Source organism: Plectrocnemia conspersa, unplaced genomic scaffold (assembly GCF_051122295.1).
Source record: "Plectrocnemia conspersa isolate PC_06_02 unplaced genomic scaffold, ASM5112229v1 ptg000003l, whole genome shotgun sequence".
NCBI classification, from domain to species: domain Eukaryota; kingdom Metazoa; phylum Arthropoda; class Insecta; order Trichoptera; family Polycentropodidae; genus Plectrocnemia; species Plectrocnemia conspersa.
Genome location: NW_028277167.1, coordinates 7,136,619 through 7,162,347, shown reverse-complemented (window position 1 = coordinate 7,162,347; position 25,729 = coordinate 7,136,619). Strand labels below are relative to the sequence as shown.

Here is a 25,729-nt window from a genome sequence, read left to right as displayed (position 1 = left end):
GTTTCATCAACACTCGCTTCTGCTTTTCATGTTGAAGTTTGTGCTCATTATGCAACTTTGTTGTGCATAAAAATTGCATCAGGATCTGAATACTAGTACTGATTATATCTCGGAAAGCGTGACAAAAAATTCCTGGAATCGAAACTTCTAAACAAAAGTTTATTGGTAAAATTATAGCATTTTTTTGGATAAATATATGTAGGTGTATAAAAAGCATACTTATTGATTTATTAAAAAAAATATAAATTTTGTGTTATATTTTTACTATTTATAACAATTACAAGAAATGCAATTTTATATATATACAGAACAATTTTAAAATAAGAATACACATTTTATTTATATTAATGTTGCTTTCCGTTGATGTTGGTTTAATTGCGAGCAAAGATTTATATTATAGATTTGGATTTTTAGTTCGTTTTCCAGTTGGTTGCAAAATCATAAATTCATTTTGTCAACTATATTTATTATTTTTACCGGATAATAAATAATTCTAATGGTTTATTTATTATATTTTTAATTCTTCTCGATTTTTAATGTTATATTAATAAAATAATCATCTGTACTTATTTTATTAATTATTTCAGAATTTGATTCCAAACTATCTGAATTAAAAAGTCGTTATAATAAATCTCCATTATTAAAATATATTTTTTTCGAACAACTTTTATTGGAAACTTCTTAATTTTTTGTAAATATTTTTAGTGATAGAAATGTGTTAATTTCAGAAGAAAATCATAAAGTAAATTGTTTTGTAATTCGCATAAAAAAACGGCAAAAATCATTCGTCAATTCTAAGTAATAAATTCCTTCAAATAATTATTTTAAAAATTGAAAAAATATTTTTTTTTGTCTTAGTATTAAAATAATTAAATACAGTGTGAGCTACAAGCAAGTCTAAATTTTTTTACTACTTTAGTGTTATATTACCATGATGTTTTATTTGGCACAAGAAACGAAACAAAAATCAAGGATTCGGTCAAATAAATATCTTTAGAATTAAGAATTTAATATTTAAGCTTTGGTTTTGTTCTTTTGAGAATTGAGTTTTGCTCTTTTAATAACTTAATACAGTGTAAGCTACAAGTTGAGGTCTAAATTTTCTTAGTGTTATATTAAAACGACATGTTTTATTTGGCACAAAAAGCGGGAATTTTAGGGAAAGAATTCCTGAAATAAATATCTTTAGAAGTAAGAATTGAGCTTTGCTATTTTAATAATTTAATACAATGTAAGCTGAAACCTTTTCTACTACGTTAGTGATATATAATATTATATTACCATAACATGTTTTATTTGATCAAGCAAATAAAATACACTGTATAACTAAATATAGTGTTACAGATAGTTATTAAAAATTATGTATATATCAATCATAATCAAGTCATGTAATTTAAATGTTTGTGCTAAACCGCATAAAACCTGTATCTTTATAGATAATTTTTATATTAACTTAAAAGTAATTTAAATACTCGTATTTCACTAAATTTCAATAGTAGAAAAACTTAATTCTAAATTAAATTACAACTAAAGTCGGCCGAGACGTACGACTTCGAGTAAGCGACCACACTGCCGCAAATTTCATATGCCGTCCGGACGGCGGCTGCTGTCATGTACAGCTGGCATATTTGCACGAGATCGAAAAATGTGCCAAATAATCGCAATTTTTAAATTGTCATATTATTAAAATTACGCTACTATTCTCCGTCCTTGGCCAGCCTTGGCCAACTTCCAGAGTGCAGTGCAAGCATTAAAATCAACTATCGCTAAATCGTGCCGAAACAAAAATAAAAAAATAACGTGTACTCTTAAAGACAAGCCCAAAACAGCGTATCCGAGCTAGCAGGTAGCAAAACCATTATTGTAAACTAATGTACGCAAAAGTACCGCAAAAACAACACTAATAAGATACAAAAAAATAAAGTTGAGCCTCAAATTATGAAATGGTCAATAATGTTGATTTCATCTACATTTCCTGATATTATAAACATAAGCCTTAGAATATCACTGCCTTTTTATTTGGACTACTACTTCACTTCCGACTCGGAAAACACAAGAATTCAAGTTGATCTCGCAAGCTGAAGCAATCAGACAAACCTTAGAAGTACAGAAACAACCACTACCAAGCAGGTAACCTGAGTCTCTAAGAATTTAACCCACTATCTCGGCAACCAACAACAAAGAAGCAATCTATAGCATCATATACACACTTTGCCCAAATTGTACATCGATACTATTGTAACACAAAAATATTTAATTAATAATTATTTAATCTATGCTAATATTTATTTTAATATTTAGTAAAGTAAAAAGCTCTCTAAAATTTATATACATATTTTTGCCTAGCGAAAATCCGCCCTTTTTATCCATTTCCGCGCTTACATTTCAGCCGGAACCAACGTCCAGGATTACTGTCGCCAATCGGTTTTCCTCTCTTCCGCTCTTTGTTTGCCCGATCGCTTCCGGACGCTAAAACTGCGATGGATTTTTCGCCTTTAAACCACGTACCCATCTTATGAACGGATTTCCTACGCTTTGGCAAAAAAAGCTGCATTCATATTCAAATTCGAGCCGAAATTAAACGCCGCCCTTATCCACTGTACATATACATATAATACAATGTATTACAGCATATCTGTATCAGCCTCGGGGCGTTCATTAGAATCTCATCAATAGGCAACGTGTGTGCCGTCGTCCAGTTTAGGGTCTCTAGACAGGTCACCTTAATTAGGCCCCCAGGGTAGGGTTGAATTATATTTCGATTAGGAAGGTTTTATCGCCGTGCCATATGTACGGTCGTGTATAAATTAATACGTTACCATGGAAACTCATGGCCCCTAGTACTAGCAGCATCCTTGTTGGTAATACCATTGACGCGAATGATATTTGATCCTTTATTAATTGAGGGACAGATTTATATACAAATGCATTGTCGCTTTTATTTCAACCCCTATATATTTTTTGTATATGATAACGTTAATATAGAATTAAGTTTCACTACTCATTTTGTATAATCTTCATATCAAAATTTATATGTTTTCATACGTCTATGTAAACAGTTTTTATGTATCGTTAGAAAAACAAATATTTCATACGTATATCTCAGTCTTTATGGTCGGGTTTTGTGTCGTGTGCCAAATCCGAAAAGTTATCCGCCGGCAGCGCAAAATGTGTTTGGTCGAAATGTCTGGATTAAAACGCCGGAAATGCCGGAATATATTTGTTGTCGATGTGACCCACTTTTGCCTGTTTTAAAGGATAAACAGGCCGAAAACGAAACGCGCGAGAGGGAGTAATGATTATTGTTAGTGCGCGGCTCAACTTTCCTCGCTGCCTCGGGGAAATCTCGGAAAAGTTTCTTCGGGAAAATATCGAGAGTGGCGACAGTGAAAAGTGGTCCTGGTGGAATACCGCACAACTTACGAGCATCGCTTCAGATGTGGATATGTTTTATTTCTGTTGCCGAATTCGACGACGAAAACACATACATACATACGTTGATACTTTTTCAAATAAATTCGCATATTCAAGGATTTGTCTCAAAAGCTCGATAAAATAGAAAAAAAATTATAACTATGAAATATATTTAAGATCATATCTATATTATTAAAATCATATGTTGAGATAGTTATTTAAATTACAATAAGCTGATTAAGTAGGTAATTAATAATATTATTTATAAAGAGTCGAGTACTATATAGATTATATATCATATATCACAATATATATATATATATATATAGAGTCACAAAAAAACATTAATTCATAGTGATCTCAGTTTCAAATTAAGGACCTCTGCTGTTTAACAAGTCTGGTATGGTATTGTGCAATCATTCAGAAGGGCTGATTTGAGTATGCATCAACTAGTTTTTTTGAACAAATTATTTAAAAACTGTGTTTTAAAAGTATTTTTAATTGTGATTTTAATACTAAAAAGAAATGGAGGCGCCGGGTATCGATCCCGGTACCTCTCACATGCTAAGCGAGCGCTCTACCATCTGAGCTACGCCCCCAGTTATTGTGTATATTATTTAGTTAAAGAATAAACGCTGCAATAACCCAGATTCGATTGAAAAGTCACTAGATCACTTTCACTTACTTACATTGTGGAGCAAATTGGTCATTTGGTCAATTAAAATACCGCACATATGGCCTTTGGCACTAAATCAAATTATGATCTGAATCAGTTTTTTTTAACTAGAGTTATATTATTATATTAAATAAATATGCTATGTATAAATAGGTAAAAGATATATATATATATATATATATATATATATATATATATATATATATATATATATATATATATATATATATATTATTACCTTATGACTAAAATGGTCATTCATCAACAAGGAAACAAGATAATAGAGTAAAGGATGGGATCACACACATAAGCCCTTACGATCAGAAAATCACATAAACAATATTCTTATTTGTAAATATTTTCCGTCATTGAAAGAATATTTATTTGTTGCGAAACGGTCACGAAAACAATAAATAACCGGACCCACAAGATTTCCATTGCAGTATACGATCTTGGGCAATGCCCATCAAGCAAATGTCGCTTTCTAAAGGCGTATAGCTATTTCGCTGTTCTAAGAAACGAGTACATCTATTGGGTGGATAATCGCTGCATTATTGTAATTGTTCAGATGGCTTTGCAGCCCTGGTTACGTGAGCTTGGACTCCGACGAGGAGAAGGCAATTACAAGTAGCCACTCTAAGAGAACAGCAGACGCCCGCCGCCTGCGGACAGCATACTGTCATGGGCGCTCACATCTCGGGAGGGACACTCTCCATAGGAGCACCACTCCGCTATACTGTCGCTGCCACGCCACATATAAGAGTTTTGAGGACCTCCCACGAACATCATTTATGCGGCAGCTTTTCCACCACCACTCGGAGAAAACATCTCACCAGTTATCATCTATCAAATAAAACTAGATTCCACCAAAGGTTTCCCTGGCTACGAAGTCACACCCCTTAAGGTTCTCAAATCTTAAATTACCATGACATGTTTTATTTGGCACAAGAAACGACACAATAATCCTCCACTATACTGTTGCTGGCACGCCACCTACAAGACCCTTGAGGACCTCCGACGCACATCATCCCTGCGCCAGCTTCTCCACCACCACTCGGAGAAAATATCTCGCTATTTATCGTCTGTCGCAATTGTAATATAATCTAATAAAACTCTAACTAGATCCACCTTGCGTCTAACTGGCTACGAAGTCACACCCATAGGGTTCACTAACCTAAAAGTTTCATACTTAGATATATTTTAAATCATCAGGTTTTCTCAATACGTCATAAGAGCTATTATACAAACAAGTTTTATTTATTATTTTAAATACATACAATAAAAATAACTATTAATGTACCTGAAGTAGATGTGTACCATCCCAGCTCTTTATATATATCGCAGAAAACATAATAATAAGGGAAGCGATCGCGATTCTCTAGGGCACTATAAAGCTCGCAATTGAAAGAAATTAAGCATTGACAGATTGTCGGCACCACCCCTTAACAACATTGAGTAGACGCTACGCCAAGAATGCAATAAATTGTATTCAAACACTTCTAGAAAAAGGAAATATAAATACGGATACGACCCGTACTCTATTGCAAATATATTTGAGAAGTTTTCTTTGATTCCTTTTTAATGCCACAAAAGAGCCATATTCAAGGACGCTACGTACAGAACGCGAATCGCCAATAAACTTTGCAAGTGACACACGCTCCGCATAATGAAGCCGAGCATCTTCGACGCCTTATCGCAAACTATGGCGATGTCTTACTCAATCAAATCATCAATATTTATTTTATGGAGAAAAGAAAAATCATCAAAAATAATCAGCATTGATAGAGTTTATTCCTGAAATATTTTCAAAACACGTTATTTCACTGTACATTGCCTTTTAAAATCTATTCTCTGACGAGCTAGCGTTTGCGGCGTCGGCAAGGTCTATTTGTTTGCATAATATAAGCGTAAGAATAAAATTTAATCATTGTACACAGAATGCGTTGCGGGTCCTGGCCAAAGGACGCCATAAACCGTTCCGGGGCCCCGAGGCCGTAATTAAAGATAACGCTGAGGAGTCCTCTCAGGAATGGAAGGAACTGTAAACACTAATACGTCATCAGGACTTTATTGCGCGGAAGCCTGTTCCTTCTCCGAGATGGGGGTGGTGGAAGTTGGCGAAACCCTCCCTCCCTGTATCCGGCGCATCTTCATATTAAAAATTTCAAAGTTGTAATAAAAGCGAGAAAGAAGTGTAAACGCGCCGCGTCGAAACTGGGCGAGTAATAAAAAAAGCGAAAACAAAGGTCCTTATTTAACTTTTTTTTCTTCGTCCCTGCCGAAAATTAAAATGGCGCCCTCAATCATTTGCAGGGCTTATCTGGGACGATTAGAGACATTTTGCCTGCCAAATTGTAGCAATTTGACGTTGGTTTATATGTGTGAGAGAGAGAGACGAAGATATATTGTTTTATTAGTTTCTTAAGAATTCTGTAAATGGGTACATTAATATAATATAAATAAAATAAAAAATATTGCGAAGATCGAAACAATATAAAAGAAATAGAAGTGTTGCAAAATTATTGTTTTTTATTAGATTTTATAATATTAATTTATAAATTATAAAATAATAACTCTAAAAAATAGAATGATGTGATTAAGAAAATTCTAAAGAAAAATTAAAAAATAAGAAAGATTTCTTATTTATTAAGAAGTGATCATAACATTTGTCTCACTTATTTTTCTTTTCTTAAATAAAAACTGTTATCATTTGAGAGCAATTTCTGCACATGTAATATATATTAAGAAAAATGTAATCGACAAATTAAAATTTACTTGGAACTCTTATGGTGTAAATAAAATAGAGAACATTCGGTTAATGATAGTAGTAAGTCGTTTTACACCTTTGAATCTGAAATTGCTAATGTGGGTAGCGCCACACCAGTGAGTGGTGGGGCGAGGGGGGCGGGCCGGCCCGGGCGGCACTTGCTTGGGGGCGGCATATTCGTGATGGGATCATCTAGTGTGGTACTTAACCCTAAATGCACTAAAATATATATCCAGCTTAACCAATTAATTATTTTAAGAAATGCTGATTTTATGACCATGCAAAAAATGTATAGGGGGGAGCGGCAATTTTAAGCATCGCCCCGGGCACCACATATCCTAGCTACGTTACTGCACCACACTCATTTTTTGTCATCACTGCTATGGATTTTGAGATTCTGATTTAGTACTATTAAAGTAAATTTTATATTGCAAAATTTCAACTCTTTTGAGTGCAAATATCTGTAATATAAGTTACTATTCAAATATAACATTAGCCTGACCCGGTTCTTATCGCCAAAAATATACATATAAATCCAAGTCTTTACATCCGCCGCAATACGTTTTTTCTCAGCTTAGATTTCCAACCAACATCAGAATCAATATGCCGGGAATCGCCGTCGATAAAAGCGCGTTTTGTCAAAAGAACGTGTTCATGTGCCATAAACGGGGCGCGGACCCTTTCCCGGATCGATCCGGTTTGATTCGGCGCCTCGAAAACTTTCATGGCCCATTTGTGTTGAGATCATAAAATTACATCATAAACGTATAAAATGAATAGCCGAAATACGCCGCAGCCAGGTGAGTCGTAAAACGTTCGGGAATAAAAGGGAACCGAAGGTGGTAGTGGTATGCAAAGGCAGCGGCGCAGAACCAACCAAGGGCCAAGATTTGTTCTTGCGATTCAGATAAAATCTTTGGGTTCGAGACACGCACGGTCTGAGGATAACATCTGGGAATTTGGACTAATTGATAATAATAATGAAAACCTTCGGACGGACTCCTTCGAAGCGGATTTTGGATTGCATGATGTAATTAGAGCTAAATGTGGAGTGGGCTAGATTGGTTTAATTAATTGGTTAAACAATGTAGAACTCTAATATAATTTAGATTGAAACATTGTATATATTCAATTAACTAAAAGCTTAATTTCGGACCTAGATCATAGCATTATTTCTAGTTACTTGCTAGAATATATACTTGATTTTCTATACCTAGTGATTTTAATTTTCAATTATTTTTGGAGATCGTAATTCACATGGAGCAGATTAATAATAAAAATTGCGTGTAATGATTTCGTTATATTTTACTAATATTTTTTTTATCTCAGATAAATCATTATGTGGTTATGATATGGTAAACTTTTGATAGTCGATATAAATGTAATAACATACCGCCTGATTTTATGAAATACAGCAAAGCTTCTAAACATTTAAATTAACACTGGATTAACAAAAATACATTTATTGTCAGAAATATATAACACTAAGGTTGTTGAGCAGAATGCTTAAAATATTCATTAAAATCATTGACAAGAAAGACATGAGCCACATTCAGATAAGCTCTATTTGATGTAAACATTTTTGTACAAAGATGTCTGAATGTTATTATAAATGTGTTTATGGGCTTTGTGTATTATGAAAAAGCTTTTGACAAAGTTCAACATGCGATTCTTCTACAGATACCAAAGAATAAAGAAATTAATAATATCAGTATTTGCATTATTAAAAAACCTGTACTGGAATCAAACAGCATATAATAAATACGGCACCCCGACAAAGCCGCGCAGGACAATCACGCGCCGACTAAGCCGCGCCGTCATAGCCGCGTAAAGTCAAAACAAAATTCATTTTATAACAGGGTTTTTATTTATTAATAATTACAAATATATATATATATATATATAAGAAAAGGGAGGCGTCTCGCTACCGCTCGCGCCGACTTTCACTGTAGAACCAAACAACCTAACCTTTTTTTAATGATATTGTATTGATTTATTTTCATTTCGGTATATTTAGTAACTGTCCAGCATCATCCAATCTATGACTAACTGTTCAAAAAGTGAATCACTAGTGATAGAGCTGTCCACAAAACAAAATAATTTGAATTAAAAAAATCATTTTCTTTCATTTTATTCAATTTTATATTTTTGATTTGCGCGGCAATCGTCGGGATTGTATTGCGCGGGATTGTCTTGCGCGGCTATGTCGGGGCGGCTTAGTCGGCGCGGGATTGTCCGGCGCGGCTTTGTCGGGTCCCCAATAAATACATATGTGAATATTATAGAATGAAAAATACGTATATACTGCGTATCCCTTTTTGTTCCAGACATTTTGCTTTAACATATACGATTTTATTTTGTAAAAAATCATTGATTTAAATTTGATAAAATTTGATACATTTTGGTGTACTTTCAATGGTGTAAATTAATACAAAGAAATATATTTAGATCATATATTTCATATATATATATTTACTTTAAAAATACCGTAAATATATTTTAATTATATTGTCAAATACAATGTATTTTTAGTTGATAACATAAAAAATAGAAATGCAATATTTAAAAACAACATACATTTTACGCAAATTTTTAAATACATTTTTTATTTAAATATAATTATTGAGATTTACTTATTGCTAATATTTAACACCTATGTTTAATGAAGCATATTTGGTGAAATATTTGAGTGAAAATGTGTCTGAATGAGGATAAAAATGTACAAATAGCAATACCTGCTATTGTTTTACTTCACCAGCCGTCCTTATCATAAAAAGGAGCCGGGAGGCCAGGAGTATTGCAATCCCTATACCAAACGTAACGATCAACAATAAATCAATATAAATAATCGCACAATACATGGATAAACGAGAAGTGGGTCACATCTCAAGTGCGCTTAGAATAAGATCTCTATTCTCTAACCCTGACCTAAGTCTTTATCTAATATTGCGCATGGTTTGTTTTATTTTTTTCGTCACTTTCTTATAAGGAGTGTGCCATGAACAAAAATTAGCCCAAAAAATTGAGTTTGAGATGTGGTTCTATAGACATGTGTTCAAAAAACTACGTATGTCAAAAGATCGAGAAGTGTTGCGAAACATCAAGATAAGAAAGCTTCAATATAATTCCAAAAATAATATAAGCAGATTTTTCATATCAAGGTTACGCAATTTGGAAAATGGTTTGGACGTGATTCCACTAAAATATTCCATGCAGCAGTAAGCAAAATCAAAATCGTCAATAAGATAGCTAACCAATGATAGGAAATGGCAAAGGAAGAAGCAGAAATTTATGCATGTTTTTATAATACATTATATTTTTATGATTAATTTACATAGAAGAGTTTATATAATATTTTTAACAGGTACAATACTCGGATAAAATTTAAAATATTTTTTGAGATGAGTAGTTTGTCAAAGCAAATTTGATGAAATAAGCGAAAATAAAAAAAAATATTCTAAAGCAAATTATTGTTCGACTTATCTTTGAGGCAAAAAAATTCTATAATTTTATTTTAAAATTACGTTTTATGAATGGTATAATGCATACATTTCCCATGTTTTTATAATGTTACCTTAAAAAGATCCACAGTATGTCAATACCCAAACTCGAAAAGAGTAGTCAAAGAAGCGGAAAATTTTCTACTATCATAGAGACCAATGAATGTACACACACATGTATATCCCATAGACCGCAGCTAGTTCGTCTTCTCCGCTTTCACATCCCCGGGACGCCTCTCCAGTGTCCCGGGAAGGTGATGATCTAGTGATAAGCGGATCACAATATCCGGCGGAGGTTGTAGCCGGCGAGGCCCGGTTCCGAATCGGAAAATTGGGACACCCTGTGTGTGCGTTTCGGGGGTTCAACGGACCCATTCGCCTAACTGGGTCAGGCCTAGGCCACCGGCCTACCCGGGCCCGTTGTTGTTTAATTCGCATTACAAAATTGGCGCTCATGTGATCGTTTTCGTGAGTTGTGCTCTGAAATTTTATCGCTCGTAAAATGCGTACTGTACAATGGTATCAATTAATGTTTGCTGTTCACGTTTTCTGAGTTAGGTTATCTTTAAAAAGTGTTTTTGTTAAGCACTGCGAGAGTTTAAGGGTTACTGTGGCTAGTAAGACTCAATTCCTATATGTATAAGAGCAGTGATCTTTTAACCGTTTTTTTTTGCCACGATAAATTTTGTAATACAGGCCCTAATGCTAGATATTTTTAGAATTAAAAAAAATATATATCAAGTGTGACTTGTCAAGGACTCTTATATCTCAAAAAGAGCCTCCGGGTGCCGTTCCAGCTGTTGAACTGAAGTACACACAACAAAACGTGATCGAATTATTTTTTGCTTTATTAGCAAACTAACATTTTAATACCAAGTAATATATACATATTTTTATATTAAAACCAGCAATATAAAAATGATAAAAATCTTTTAGGCAATTTTCGCATGTCACCCTATCATCTAACGCGTGATATTTGGCCAAGAAGTATCATATTACAAAGGCGCGAATTAGAGAGACACCTCGAATTGACTTTGTTTTAGCATTTGAGAAGCAAAAATAGCTTTAGTCAAGTTCTACACGAATTATAATTTGTTATTAAAAATTTCATTTTTTGTAATTTTTAAAAATAATTAAAAATTACAAAAAAGCGCAAGTAGCTAACGACAGCCTTGGCGACGTTCAAAATAAGCACATTAATTTTATCTATTTTTAATACAGCTATTTAAGCGGTAATAATTTTTAAAGTGTATCCATAGATTCCTCTATATACTAAAATAGTATTGTTATAATATTTCGTAGCGTAAAACAGATTTTGTATGTAGTTATTTATTTCTGTGTTATTCCATTTAAATTCACGAAGTTTTATAACTAGACTAAAAAAACTGGCAGTTATTTTTGGTACATTATATTCTCAATTTATAAAATTAATTGGCATGTGTTTTGAATATAAAAACTTGTTTATTCATCGTTTTTAAAGCTGTTAGTCAGGGCTGTGGAGTCGTTAAAAAAAACACGACTCCGACTCCGACTCCGATTCCGATATTTACCAACAACACGACTCCACTCCGACTCCGACTCCGACTTCGACTCCGACTCAAAAAAGTTTAATTTTATCATGTATTTTTGGTGTTTTTCTACACGTTTAATATTCATACGCTATACACATTCATTATTACGCAATTAAAAATTCATAAATTTCATCATTTAAAAAATGCTCGGAGTCGCTCATTTTTCACGACTCCGACTCCGACTCCAACTCCGGCCAAAACACCACGACTCCACGACTCCAACTCCGACTCCGACTCCGACTCCACAGCCCTGCTGTTAGTTGTTAATATTTTAATTGTGTTTCAAAAACAATAAATTAAAAAAAAAAAAAAAAAAAAATAATATAATGAGAAGAAATTATGGGTTTAAAGATACTAAATATGACAATTTGGTATGGTTGTAATTTAATTGTGATAAAAAATCAAGCTAAAAATCTACAGTTCACAAATTTCTACATGATGTAAGCATTAAAAGGGATAATGCTATAACTAAAAAATGTAATATATCGAAACAATAAATGTCAGGGTATTCAAATGCTTTGGTTTTGCTAATCAATAAGATTATAGTATTCAGATTATTATTTTTTTTTACCAATTAAATAAAATAATAATAATAATGTCAATACCGGTATTAACAGTTTTCTCTCAGTAAAACCGGTATTGATTATTTCGGTATTATTGCAGTCCCTAAATCTATTTTAAAACTAAGTTAAATGTACAATAATATATCTTTCATACAGTGAAAGGAAATAAAAAATATATGTTACTCTTATTATTCAAGAAAAAAATGTTAGCGTTATAAAAATACGCTTTTTATACTCTAAGTTAATAAATCTTGCTTCTCATAAAGTACTCAAAGAAAACGTAACAAACGTATACTGCTTATCAAAAAGCGTCAAGACTTTTACATAGTAAGATAAAAAGGGTTTATAATGCGATTTCTCTTCTTATGGTATAACTCAAGCTTTTAAAAAGTAATATATTTTAAGATAAATATTAAAATATGCGCGGCGTATAATGCAGAAGAATCGAAATTCTAACAACTCCGAACAAAATTTAGACCGAAACTTAGACGGAAACTTTTGCCCCGTTCCGGCCAACTTTCAATAGACGAACTTTGATTATTCGACTTAAACGCTGATATAACTTTCCGACTTTCCGCATAAAATGATACGGCTGCATTTTTGTCCATATTTCTGAAATTAATAATAACCCTTTTCTGACCCAATTTTAATGCAAGTAAAATAAACCATTGCGCCCTCCAGGAATGAGCTTTGGGCCGTCGTAAAACTTTAATGGGATTTAACCCGTAAGTTTTGCAAGCTTGAGATAAACGATTTGACACATGAATGTGTGTATGTATGTTGCTTCACGCGGGCTAGCGTTTTACTTTGCGCTTATCAAAACATTAATCCACCAAAAAAAAAAGGGTTGGGTCTAGTCATAAGTCATTTCCGGAGCGTTATCGACATGGGGGCGCAGAGCTCGCGGGGGCTCCTATGCCCTTCGCGTGCTATTTCACCTAATGAGGTGTGAGAGACTGTGACTTTTGCTTCTGATAATTCTGTGTAAGGTGTCGTGAGTTCAATGATACGTGTCAGAAACGATTTGTTTAGAAATATAATAATATAAGATTTCCCACAGTATAAATTTTATTAAAAAATATATTTATATATACACATAAACGCGATAATAATAAATAACAATGGACATTGTTGCTTTTCCCTGAGTGTCTTTGAGCCCCAGGGGTCGGAAGAACAGAAAAGAAGGTGGGTGCTTCTCGCGAGGGTTAAAAACGAGGAAATGCACCATTATCGTCATTACTTAATGGCATGTGATGCATTTAGCATTAATGGCAGGCAGCCAAGCCTTCAAAAGAGCAGGAAATTCGGAGGTGAAAGCCGAAGAGAGCTTTCGTCGAATGCCACCTAGTAATGCATAGCAATTCCCTCGAATGCGGTACAAAGCGAAACAATTCCCGGCATAAGTACATGAAATAAATGTATGACACGAACGCTGCAATTATATGCACAGCTGCTTTTGACAATAATGTTTTTGCGTATTTTTAAATGTATAAAAAAACACCTTTATACTATTTAGTAGCCAGCGATAGTAGAGCTTTTATTTTTATAAATATGACTAAAATGTATTTACATATGTAACGTATACAGTAGGTATGAAAAAAAGTTTGACAGACTCATGACGGAGTATTTATTATATTTAATAACTGGTAATATGCATCACATGTGAATGATTTAAGATACGACGTTTAGATTTTATTGTCAAATTTCAGCTGTAAATCTAATGTTTTTTTAGAGTGCCAGATAAAAATAGTAGCATTTGATTGGAAACTACAGATTATAAATAGATTTATACTTGAATTGCTAAATATATGCTTCTGAATGTATATTTTAAATAAAATCCTTATATGATTTAGTAAGAAAAAATATCGATGATGTCTAAAAAATTAAAAGCTTTATTTATAGACAAGCTATTTTCAATTATTGAGCTCAACGAATTCTACGGTTATGCTTAACCCTTTGAGTAGTAAATTAATTTATACACATTTGTTAATTTATTAGCGAGTTAATTTTACGATTTTTTTATATCTGTTATTGATTATTTATTACTATTTTATATTGCAATTATAGTAAATTATAAAAAAATCAGCGATTCTCAACGTTTTTTTGCTTTTGTTTATTTTACTATTTTTTTGTCTTTTTATTTAAACAATTTCGTTTTTTTAATTTACATATTTATTATATATTGTTCGACTTTAGTGTAATTTTTTCCCTTGCAATATTTTTTATGAAATTATTATGAAATATTTTTTTAACGTTTATTTATTTCGTACGATTTCATTTATTGGTATTATTTTCTATAGAAATTATTTACGTTAATTCAAATTTAAAAAAAATATAATTATAATGTTTTTTATTTATCATTTGTTATATATGTCAACCACCGTACATGTACGGCAATACTTCCAAAAGGGTTATTAACCCTTTTGATGCCAAGTATAATTAGGCAGAGTATGCCAAAAATACCAAGAATTTTTTTGGCAAATATAGATAATTTTTTTAAATATATATAAACAAATATTTCTGAAAATTTAATTTTTTTGTGTGAATCACTATTTATTATAGGAACAAAAATATTTCATAATTTTTTTTTCAAAACTAGAAACGGACACCCGCGTCTTAACGGCATTCATGTCGTCGTTCGTCGTCCTTACGCCATTCAAACGGTTAATGTAGGGGTTTTGCAAAAGGTTTATTAGTACAAATAGAGAATGTAGTTTGTTTTATTGGCATCTATATATGTATTTATATAGAGGCAGAGCTAAATAGTAATAGTGTGACTTAAATTTTAATAAAATTGGCATTAAAAAAATAAAGATCATAAAGCACTAGAAATAATTATGTAGCTAATGAATCTAAGAAAAAGACAAACACCATTTTGACAGCACTAAAACATCATTATGTGATGAGAAATCTAAACATTTTAAAACAAATTATTTAGAATACAAAAATGATCTTTTTCTAGTCAAACTCTTTTAACAAATCTAAACATGTCGTGTTGAATAGTACTGAAAAAGCCATACCAGATTTTTAAAAGATGAGCTACTATAATATTCTTTAAGCTCTCATAAAATCATTCATTCATCAAATGAGAAATTTTGACAACCAATTTAAAACGTTCCTTTAACAAATAATAGTCTTTCGCAGAATTAATGGCGAAAGCTAAATGTTTTTGCGTTTTTTCAACGTATAAAAGACACATTTGAACTATTTAGTATTTAGCGATAGTATAGCTTTTATTTTTTTTAAATATGACGAAAGTGTACTTACGTTTGTAACTTGTACAGTAGGTACAAACAAACGGTTAGACGGACTCGTGATAGAGTATTCATTTTATTTAATGGCTGGTAAGAGTTAATTAATCCTCTGCATCACATGTAAATGGTTTTAAGGTGCAACGTTTGGATTTTTTGTCAAATTTTAGCTGCCAATTTAATGTGTATTTTTTGGAGTGCCAGATAAAAATATAAGCATTTGATTGGAAACTGAAGATGATAAATGGATAGTCTACAACAATTTTACACAAAAAACATAGGGTCAGCAATAAACAATATAATATATGCTTATAAATGTTATTTTGAATAAAATTCTTGTATGATTTAATAAGCAAAAATATTGATGACGTCTAAAAAATTAAAAGAATTATTGACAAGCTATTTTCAATTGAGTTCAACGAAATTCGTTGAACAGTAGTTTAAGCATAAGCTTAACCTTTTGAGTGCCAGAAAAAATATAAGCATTTGATTGGAAACTAAAGGTGATAAATAAATAGTCTACAACAATTTTAAACAAAAAACAGGACATTTTTCACTATAATTTATTTTGCTGTAATTAATTTATAAACCAGCACAACAGAAAAAATATTCAAGTGTTTTAACAATTTTATGAAGAGTCGTGGAATTATTTGAGGGAAATTTAAGGATGTACTAGTTTGACTATTACTTAAAATATGACATTTATTGGGTTTTTAATTCTTTCAAGATTATTAAAATATTGTAGTAGAAATGTCAATTAGGTGAATAAATGTTTAATATTGTTACGTTTAATTCGATGTATAATGTAACAATATTCGAGTAAAATAAAATAAAATAATATTATATTTCAGAAATCTTTCTAAAATATATTAAAATATTACTTAACAATAATTAAAAATATCTTATTGTAATTCTAAATTATTTTTCAATTTTTGATTCGTTGATTCTAAATTTTTACCGGCTGAAATTGATCTACTTTTCAAATAAGTAAGAAAGACGTAACTTATTTAAAAAAACCTTCTCAACTAAAAAATCCATAAATAAACTAACTTACTAAACATTGGACTTAATACATCATCAAAATAATAAAAATGAGTATTTTGCAAAAAAATACTAAGCAACTAGAATAAAAAAATCACTTCTACTTTATTTTACAACAAAGCTTAACTTTTGGTTTTAAGTAAATATATAATGTTTGCTTAAATTACTTATAGTAATTTGTCAAAGCAAAAATATTAATATTATTTATTTTATTCATTTAGTAAGCTTAATAGCTAATTTTTACGCCAAACAAATTTAACTAAACATATATAACATAAACAGAAAATAAACTTAATAAATGTATAGTTTGTTATTTTATTATTGACTAACTGAGCTCGTAAAAAGATTATCTTACTCTTAACTACTGTTCATTTTCCGAACAAAGGAAATACTGTGCCCACTACATTCTGAAGTAAGTTTCACGTATATGTGGGTTAACGCCTTATAATATTTGATCTCGCTCGCAAGTTTTACGTGCGATTTAAACGGCCGATTTACATTCAGCGTCGTGCGAAAGTTTCGCTTTTAATCCTGGAAAAGTTTCCGATGCCTCCGCCATTGTACTTCACCATACACCCCGAGGCCGAATCGTCTACAAAGTTGGCGCAAGAAGGACAAAGCCCAACTTTGGTCGGAGTTTGCCGGGAAAAAAATGGACATAGCAGCGTCAAAGATGTTTTAATTAATATTCAAGTCTCAAAAGCGGCATCTGATACTCTCCTTGTCATATTTATTACGAATTTAAATGGGGTATAGTTAAGAGCTTCAAAAACATCATTGACACAAAATACAATATGTATACATTGAAAGAAAATCTTAGTGAGAGAGAACGTTTTATAGCTTAATCAGTATGACACATACTTAACATGAAAGATAATAAATTCTATGACCATAAAACAATTCATTAAAACGCTCGGTTAAACTTGCTCGTGTTTTATTTCGAGCCGGCGTTAGATAACAGAGTTTTCCGGTTAAAGTTTAATACAATCCACCGTGTAGTTTCCATACTTTTACGCTCGGTCTTCATGAAACTTTTTATATTATCTCACACCACCGCCGCATAATGCAAGTCTTGATTTTGTGTGACATCGTCGGGGCGTAATTTAACGGGCGATCCGGCCCTGTCTTCCGCAAAAAATATGCTCTCGGAATAATTCGTGCAGAAGCGGCGATAGCGCGCTACACTTTGGCGATACGCCACCGAAATTTACATTCATAAAATCGCTATCTCCGCATCCAGATGGCAGGTGGGGTGTGGGACACCCCATCCTATGTATACGCATACAGATACCCCGAATGGCGAAGTTTCAATTTACAATACACAAAACAGCGACGCCATCTTGCGGAGGAAGACCGCTAACGACTAAATAGTTTGTCGAGTTGAATAATTAGCGTCCAGGGCCGGAGCGAGGGGTTGGTCACTCGTGGGCATATTTCATAAGTTGGGTAGTCGCAAGAAACAATTAATGGGCCGAGTGAGTCTTAACTGCACTTCAACAAGTGTAACGGGCGGATACTTTGGAAAACACAATGTAATTAAATCAGGGTTAAACTGTGTGGCCTGATGGGGTGGAGATTGCCGGAAAACGGTGTAGTTACAATAACAGACAAGTGCTGAATATATTATATATAATTAGATGAAAATGCTCAGAGTCTAGGACCAATTTTCTTCATGAGTGAGGGTGGCAATTACACATCACTCGTTGAGGTCTTGTGAGATATGATCTATTTGAATGATTTAAAGATTATTCACAATGGTCTATATTTTATACATATTTTTTAAGTAATAAAAATGAACGCGTTTAAAATTATTTACAATGTACATTGTTTGTGTACACAGTTGTATTTTATAACATATGTTATATACATAAGTAATTACGATACATCTACATATATTTAATATATGCATCGTTTTGAAATATGTATGATTGTAATTTTTAAAAAGTAAAAAAAGAATGGAGGCGCCGGGTATCGATCCCGGTACCTCTCACATGCTAAGCGAGCGCTCTACCATCTGAGCTACGCCCCCAGTTATTGCGACTAATATTTAGTTAAAAATTGAACGCTACAATAACCTAGATTCAATCCAAATGTCATAAGATCACTTTCATTTACTACCTTGTAGTGCAAATTGGACATTGGTTCAATAAAACATACCGCCTCTGGCACTATGCAAAATAATGACATGTATCTTAATCATTAATTTAAATAGTTAAATTATAACAGTAAATACATATTTTTTAATTTTATTTTATTAAAAAAAATGATCTATTATGAAACGTAAAAAATAAAAACACTATTAAATTTATTTTCTATACTATTAAATGGACAATTTTTACGCAGCTATTAATTAAAAAAAGAATTATATTATTTAACTATATTTTTTATTAATTCAATAAGTGCTGGTTCTTTATTTTTTCCTATTTGCAATCGAATTTGTATTTATTTTTATTTTTTGGGCTCCTATGCATTAAGTCGACAAAATATGAACGTATATTTTTGTACAAGTTCAAACTGAAACACAATGCAGCGCAGGCCATTAGGAATATCAAATTGGGATTTGGTGTGAGTACTGTTAGTCAGGAAACTATAAGACATTGGTTAGAGAAATTTGTTACTAACGTTATCTAAATAATTTAGCATTATATAAATAAATGCTAACAAAGATCACTGTTGATGTCATGATGCTCGAAAAAGTAAATTGGTTTGTGAACTTATTATACCGTTAGTATGACAATGGCACGAAGCAGTTTTTTAATGAATTTAATTATAATAATGTATAGAAAGAACAGATGAATATGTGATTTTTTTTAAATATTATAGCCACCAAAGAACCTTGAAAATGAGCCCCGTAGAATACTTTCATCTGCTGTTGATAAAAAAAAAGCAAAATTTTTTAAACTAATACACAAACAATTATTCGCAACTGATTAAGTTTCTTCTTCAACCGTTTTATGAGATCCGGATACAGTGGCGTAGTGAAGGGGGGTTCAGGGGGTAATGACCCCCCCTCCATTGGCGGAGCGCAGCCGGTGATTTTATGTTAATTAAATATAAATTACAAAAATTATCTTGTCTTTATTTTGACAAAATCTCCCCCTTGACAAAATCCTGGCTACGCCATTGTCCGGATGTCATAGAAAAGGTGAAAATATGAACATATGGGTACCGCACGAACTGACCGTTTCGAAGTATGTTCTTCTTTAGTTCTCAGATACAATGGAAAACCATTCTTAAATAGAATCATTAAGTGCGATTTGCGAAACTGTTTAATCAGAAAAGAAGCTTATTTATCGAACGTTTCTTAAACGGAGTAGAATTATTATAAATAGTTATATGAATCATATTGCAAGGTAATTAAAACCAACCATAAAACATCCAATGATGAAAAACAGACTTGTAACGATATTTCTCCATGATAATGCGAAACCTCATTTTTGACTAACTACTATTAAAAAAATAAACATTATTATGTATTTAAAATTTTGTCTAAAGCCCTATATTTGATTCAAGATCATTTTACCGTGCGATATTTTTACCGCGTGGACATATTACCGTGAGGAATTTTTACCGTGCGAGGTATTTTTATTTATGTTAATATTTAAGTTTTTACCTTTTATTATTTTTATCTACATTAAAATTATTTGGAATATATATTACAAAATTTAAAATTAAATTCTCAAAATGTATTAGTCAATAATATTTTCGCTCTCGATCTCAAATTTGCATAGTTTCATTCAAGTCATTTATAATTCTGCTCGCCGAATCATCCCTATTGTTGGGTTATACACCAAAAAACACACACATATATATATATATATATATATATACATACACGTAAGGTCAGCAGCGTTTATAGTTTGTCGAAATGCAAGGCACTCATACATAGGTGCACTGAGGGGGTGGTTTTAGTTTATTACCCCCATACGCTCGGCCATTTAATATGAGGTTTATTGGTCGGTGTTGGGTACCATTTGGACACTGGCAGTCTGCGAGACGGCCACCCCTGGGGGTGCAGGGCTTTATCAAAAAAGGTATCCCGTTGTGAAATTTAAAACACGAACAGAATTTCACTTCCAATTAGCGAGCAAACAATGCTCGGAATCTGGACACAGAAGGCGAGAGAGCGTTGATTTAATAGAACGCCCTTGATTAATGAAAAGCAACGAAAAATGTCAGAATTAATACTGAGCCAGGAATGTATGTACCTTTTATTATTATATCTCGACTTTCCTAGAATGAAATAATTTGAGATAGAGAATTGTTACTTGACGAAGTGTAGAGAAAAGAAGATCGATATGTTTTAGGCAGCTTTTGGGAGTTAAGGAATGAATATATTTTATAGGAAAATATCTTTTATGTTATTAGGATAGTTTCAATATATTTTATGTGTAAAAGAACTATCATATAAAATGTCTGGAAAAATCAGCATAGATTTTTGTACTTATTATTTAGTTTTGAGCATAAACTTTTAAGGGAAAGATTGATCACGAGAAAAATGAATCAGTACAACGAAGACATGTTTCATAGCTTTCTATGGACATTTGGTTTGAAAAAGGTATGACTTATGTGTACCAGACGGTGATTCATTTCGTATCGAGGGTAAGAAAAAGTTTTGCGGTGAAAATGCACCGAAAATTTTCGTCGGCACGCATGTCTTTTTGGAGCGACCCTCGAGGGTTGTTTTGACCCCTCTCGGGACAGGATTTGCATTTTAATTTTGCGGAATTAATGCGTTTTACCGCCAAACACGCCCGTGGCTATTGCAGCCGAGCTTTATCTGTGAATGCGAAATAAAATTTTCATTTCGATTCTGTCTAATTGCTACTTTTATTGAGCGTCACAGCAGGTTGTGAGGGCGAACAATATAGCATCTGGTAATATTTTACATCTATTTTTCGTAGTATTGTAGCAAGCATATAGTTCTTTAAAAGGCTTTGAAATTCAATAAATATGATCTAGTTTAAAAAAAATGTATTCAACCCCAAATTTAATAAGTATATGTATATGTTTATATGATATACAATAGATCATATATATAAAAATAAAATATTAAAAAAAAAAAATTTGCGAATTAATAATAAATTAAAGTAACGATTAAATAATAAATTAGGTAATCTGTTGTAAAATTTATGTAAAATAGTCAAATTGTTAATTTTAATTTTAATATGATAAGACATACTATTAATATGTCGATATAAATTAAATTAAAAAAAACTCTTAGTTACAATATATAAATTCACTTTTAAACACAAAATCATTCTCATCAGTTATGTTATATAATTAAGAAGATTTATGGATATTGAAAGAGAATTAGTAGTTGAATTCTGAGTTATATAATAGTAGGTTATGTGGCATTAAATTATGGAGATACTTCTATTTTGAAATAGTATTAAATATTAACATTATTTACTAGTATTGTATCCGTTAAAAAATCAACGATAATGCGAGAAAATTGGCAAAATATTAGGGGAACGCTTAGAGCTTTGTTTAATGTTTAAATTTATTTATATATAAATTTAGTGTAGGAAAATAATTTTGTACGTTTATTTACCGTTTGATGTTACTCTATTTTCTATGAATATATGAAGTCAAAATTACCTGAAAAAAGAAAAAAATAATAATTAGTATTGCAAAAATATTTTATTCATAAGATATAAATCAGTTAAATGATAATTTACTTAATCTTAAAGATTGTATTTAACAAAGCTTTATAAAGCTGTATAAGTTATTTAGCATAGATCTTATTATATAAAATAAATTATTTATTTGTAAATGTGTTTAAACAACAAAAATATAATTTTTTTTTTATATGAAATAAAAAATATTTAAGAAAAGAATTTATTTTTTAATTTGAATTTTTAATTTTTTTTAATTTTAATTTTAATTATTTTATGCATGAACAAATTTATCTTATTATTTTTGAATATGTATTTTTTAGTTTTAAGGATGATTCTAAGACGAGCTTAGAAAATTCACGTTTTTGATCAGAAAATTAGATTTTGTTATAAATATTTTAAATTTGTGTTTCATCTCAAAAAAAATGAATACATATTTTTTTTGTTACAAATTTTATTTATACATTTTTAATTTTAAATTTAAATATTTTACAATCGCTAATATTTTGGATATAAATAGTGGTGCAGTGAGAGCAGGTAGTAAGAAAAGGGGCAGGGATTTATTATTAACACTCGGAAAAAATTGTTTAATAATAAATATTTTTTTACGATAAGTAAACATTTTGTTTTAAAAATCTTGAACATTTGCTGGTCAACAAAATAGTACGAATGCAAGAATCAATGACTTAAGAATAAATTTATTAATACATCATTGGCAAATAAATAAAAAAAGAGTCAATATTTTAATGTAAATTCTATATAAATCATAGCAAGTGCTCTCATATTTTGAAATATTCAAAAAAAATATCATGTGAATAATAATATTAATTTTGACGCAATAGTTGTAAATGAGATCAGTAATAATATATTTCACCTAAAAAAATATATACTGTAATAATATAATTTTTTTCATATGTATCATTTCTCGAAAAATAAAAAAAAAACATCCAGAAATAAGAAACACTAATTAGAATATACAAACTCATGTTTATTAAACGTTCTAAATTAACTTAAGTCTAGCATTTAAGAAAGCTAGCCCAAATCTAGGATAAATCATTATTATTTTTGACCATTGTGACGTATTAGAGTAACCTATTAAGGCACGATAGTCTTAATTTAATTGAAATAAACAATAATAATATCTAATCACAACCGACAATGTTTGGTTTTCAATGTAATTTATCTATAAAATTTTACGGCAAATTTAATTTTATTTAAGGTTTTTATATATATTTTATTAAACTTAATAACTTAATGAATTAAACATCAACATTAATTCGACAACAATTACTATAAAATAAATTTTTAATAAATAAATAAAAATGGCTTCTTAAGTAATATTTTTTTAAATTACTTAATATTTTTTTGGAGTTTTTTTAAAATTTGCCACCATTATAAATACCAATTTTATTTTCGCACTGAAACCAAATAAATTCTAATTACCCCCAAATACAAATAACACAGTCCAACTTTTACATACTTTTGATCGTAGGGGGAAGTGCGTGTCCGTGAATAATGCATCCGACTCGTTGTCGTGGTGTCGTTTTCATCCGTGAACCGTAGGGATTTTAGTGCAAATGAAATTGCAACCAAAGTCCAGTTTAGTCCACACACTACGGTGAAGTATATACCCGATATGAGGGTTAAATTCGACACATTCGAGCGCTCTCCGTAAAACCGACGACCGGAACCCTTCCATTACTCGTTTAGAATTCGCAAATATTTCGGATTTACATCCCAGCGTCCCGGTTTTAGTCCCTTCCGGTCCCAACCCCCGCGATGAGTATTAATTACCGCCCCCGGTACGTATGACCTCTCGTCATAAATGTGCGAGTGTGTGTTCTGCGGGATTTTCCTCCGACAATAAAGATACAAAAATTTTCAACGGAAAATACATATCGAAAAGAGGGCGAATCGGCGAAAATAGCCATCGAGCCTTTTTATGAAGACTTATAATGCGAAAAATTGACAATGGGGGGCGGGAATTGCCCCGGGGGTCGGAAGTACTCGGGCTCTTCGAATATATTAAAAAAATCGTTGTACGTTGCGCGAAAATACAAAAGATTCGCTTTTATTGTATGGATACGTATTATAGAATTGCTTCCTTAATTAAACAAATATTTGTGACTTACCAAAGAATGTAATATGACGTAGTAGTTGCAATAAAAATTGATAATGGATTTAAGAAGAAATTTTAAAGATGAAATACATATGTGGTTATATGATAGGTATACATAATTAATACAATGCGTCGATTTTAAGGATTTAGGAATAATGATAATTAATATATAAATTTCACGACTAAAAAAATATGCAATTATGTAATTAAAATACTAGGGTTTGTTCTACTCAATGCATTTGGGGTATATTATATGATTCATTATTTCAGATATAAATTAGTATCGTAAATTTTAAAGTTCAGATCTAGTTTAAAAGTGTGTTAGAATATGCTTCGAAAACCTGTTGCCCAGCACAATTTTTTTACTATGTTTAAATTGATGAATATACTTCTATAAAACATAAATTAATAGTATGTGTGGAGTATTTTTAACTTAACAAAAAGGGGGACAAATGTTTACGTGAGTTTAAATTGTTAAATGTCCTCTTTAAAGATAACGACATTTTTGAAATAATTTTTAATAATTTTTCAAGCAAGTAACGGTTGGTTTTACAATTTTAAAACGAGGTATTCTTTTCATAATATTAAATTTACTGGAGAATCGGCTGATGCAGATAAAGATGCTGCAAAAGAATTTATTTCCTACTTATCCAAAATTATTGAAGATGGAGAATATTTCTCTAGCCAAATATTTAATGTAGATGAGACAGGTTTATTTTGGAAAACTCTTTAACAATGAAAAATATGAATGAAGCTTTTACGCATCTTGACAAATTTTGAAATATTATGGAAGATTGAGATCCCAATGGAAAACGCATATCTAGAGTGCGTAGGGCGATCAATAAAGACATAGCATGTTATAAAATACTATATGAAGAAAATAAAAATTAGTGGAAAACAGTTAACTCTTGATAACTTTGCAAAGGAAACACCCGCAAACCCCACTTAAGCATGTCTCTTAAACATGTTATATTTACTTGATAAATAAATATTTTAAAATACACACAATTTCAATTTTTTTTTACTTCCCTCTACTTTCGAACATTCAACATTCGCACACATTTTGAGGAACCAATTATGTGCGAAAGTCGAGGGCCGCCTGTACTTATAATTTTAATTTGTTTGTAATATTTATTTGCTCAAAAATATATCTATCGAACATTGAAGATTTAAGATTTATTTTATAAATTTCACAATAATAATTTTATA

The 25,729-nt window shown here is 31.3% G+C and overlaps 1 protein-coding gene and 2 non-coding genes across 5 annotated transcripts in view; all 3 read right to left on the bottom strand.

The window, feature by feature from the left end:
- The window catches only part of LOC148236463 (uncharacterized), a 415,732-nt gene that overhangs the window by 33,373 nt on the left and 356,630 nt on the right, over positions 1-25,729 (bottom strand). The window lies entirely within an intron of this gene.
- Positions 3,941-4,013, bottom strand: TRNAA-AGC (transfer RNA alanine (anticodon AGC)). The gene has a single exon. It is a non-coding gene; the product is annotated as a tRNA-Ala (tRNA).
- On the bottom strand, positions 18,740-18,812 carry TRNAA-AGC (transfer RNA alanine (anticodon AGC)). The gene has a single exon. It is a non-coding gene; the product is annotated as a tRNA-Ala (tRNA).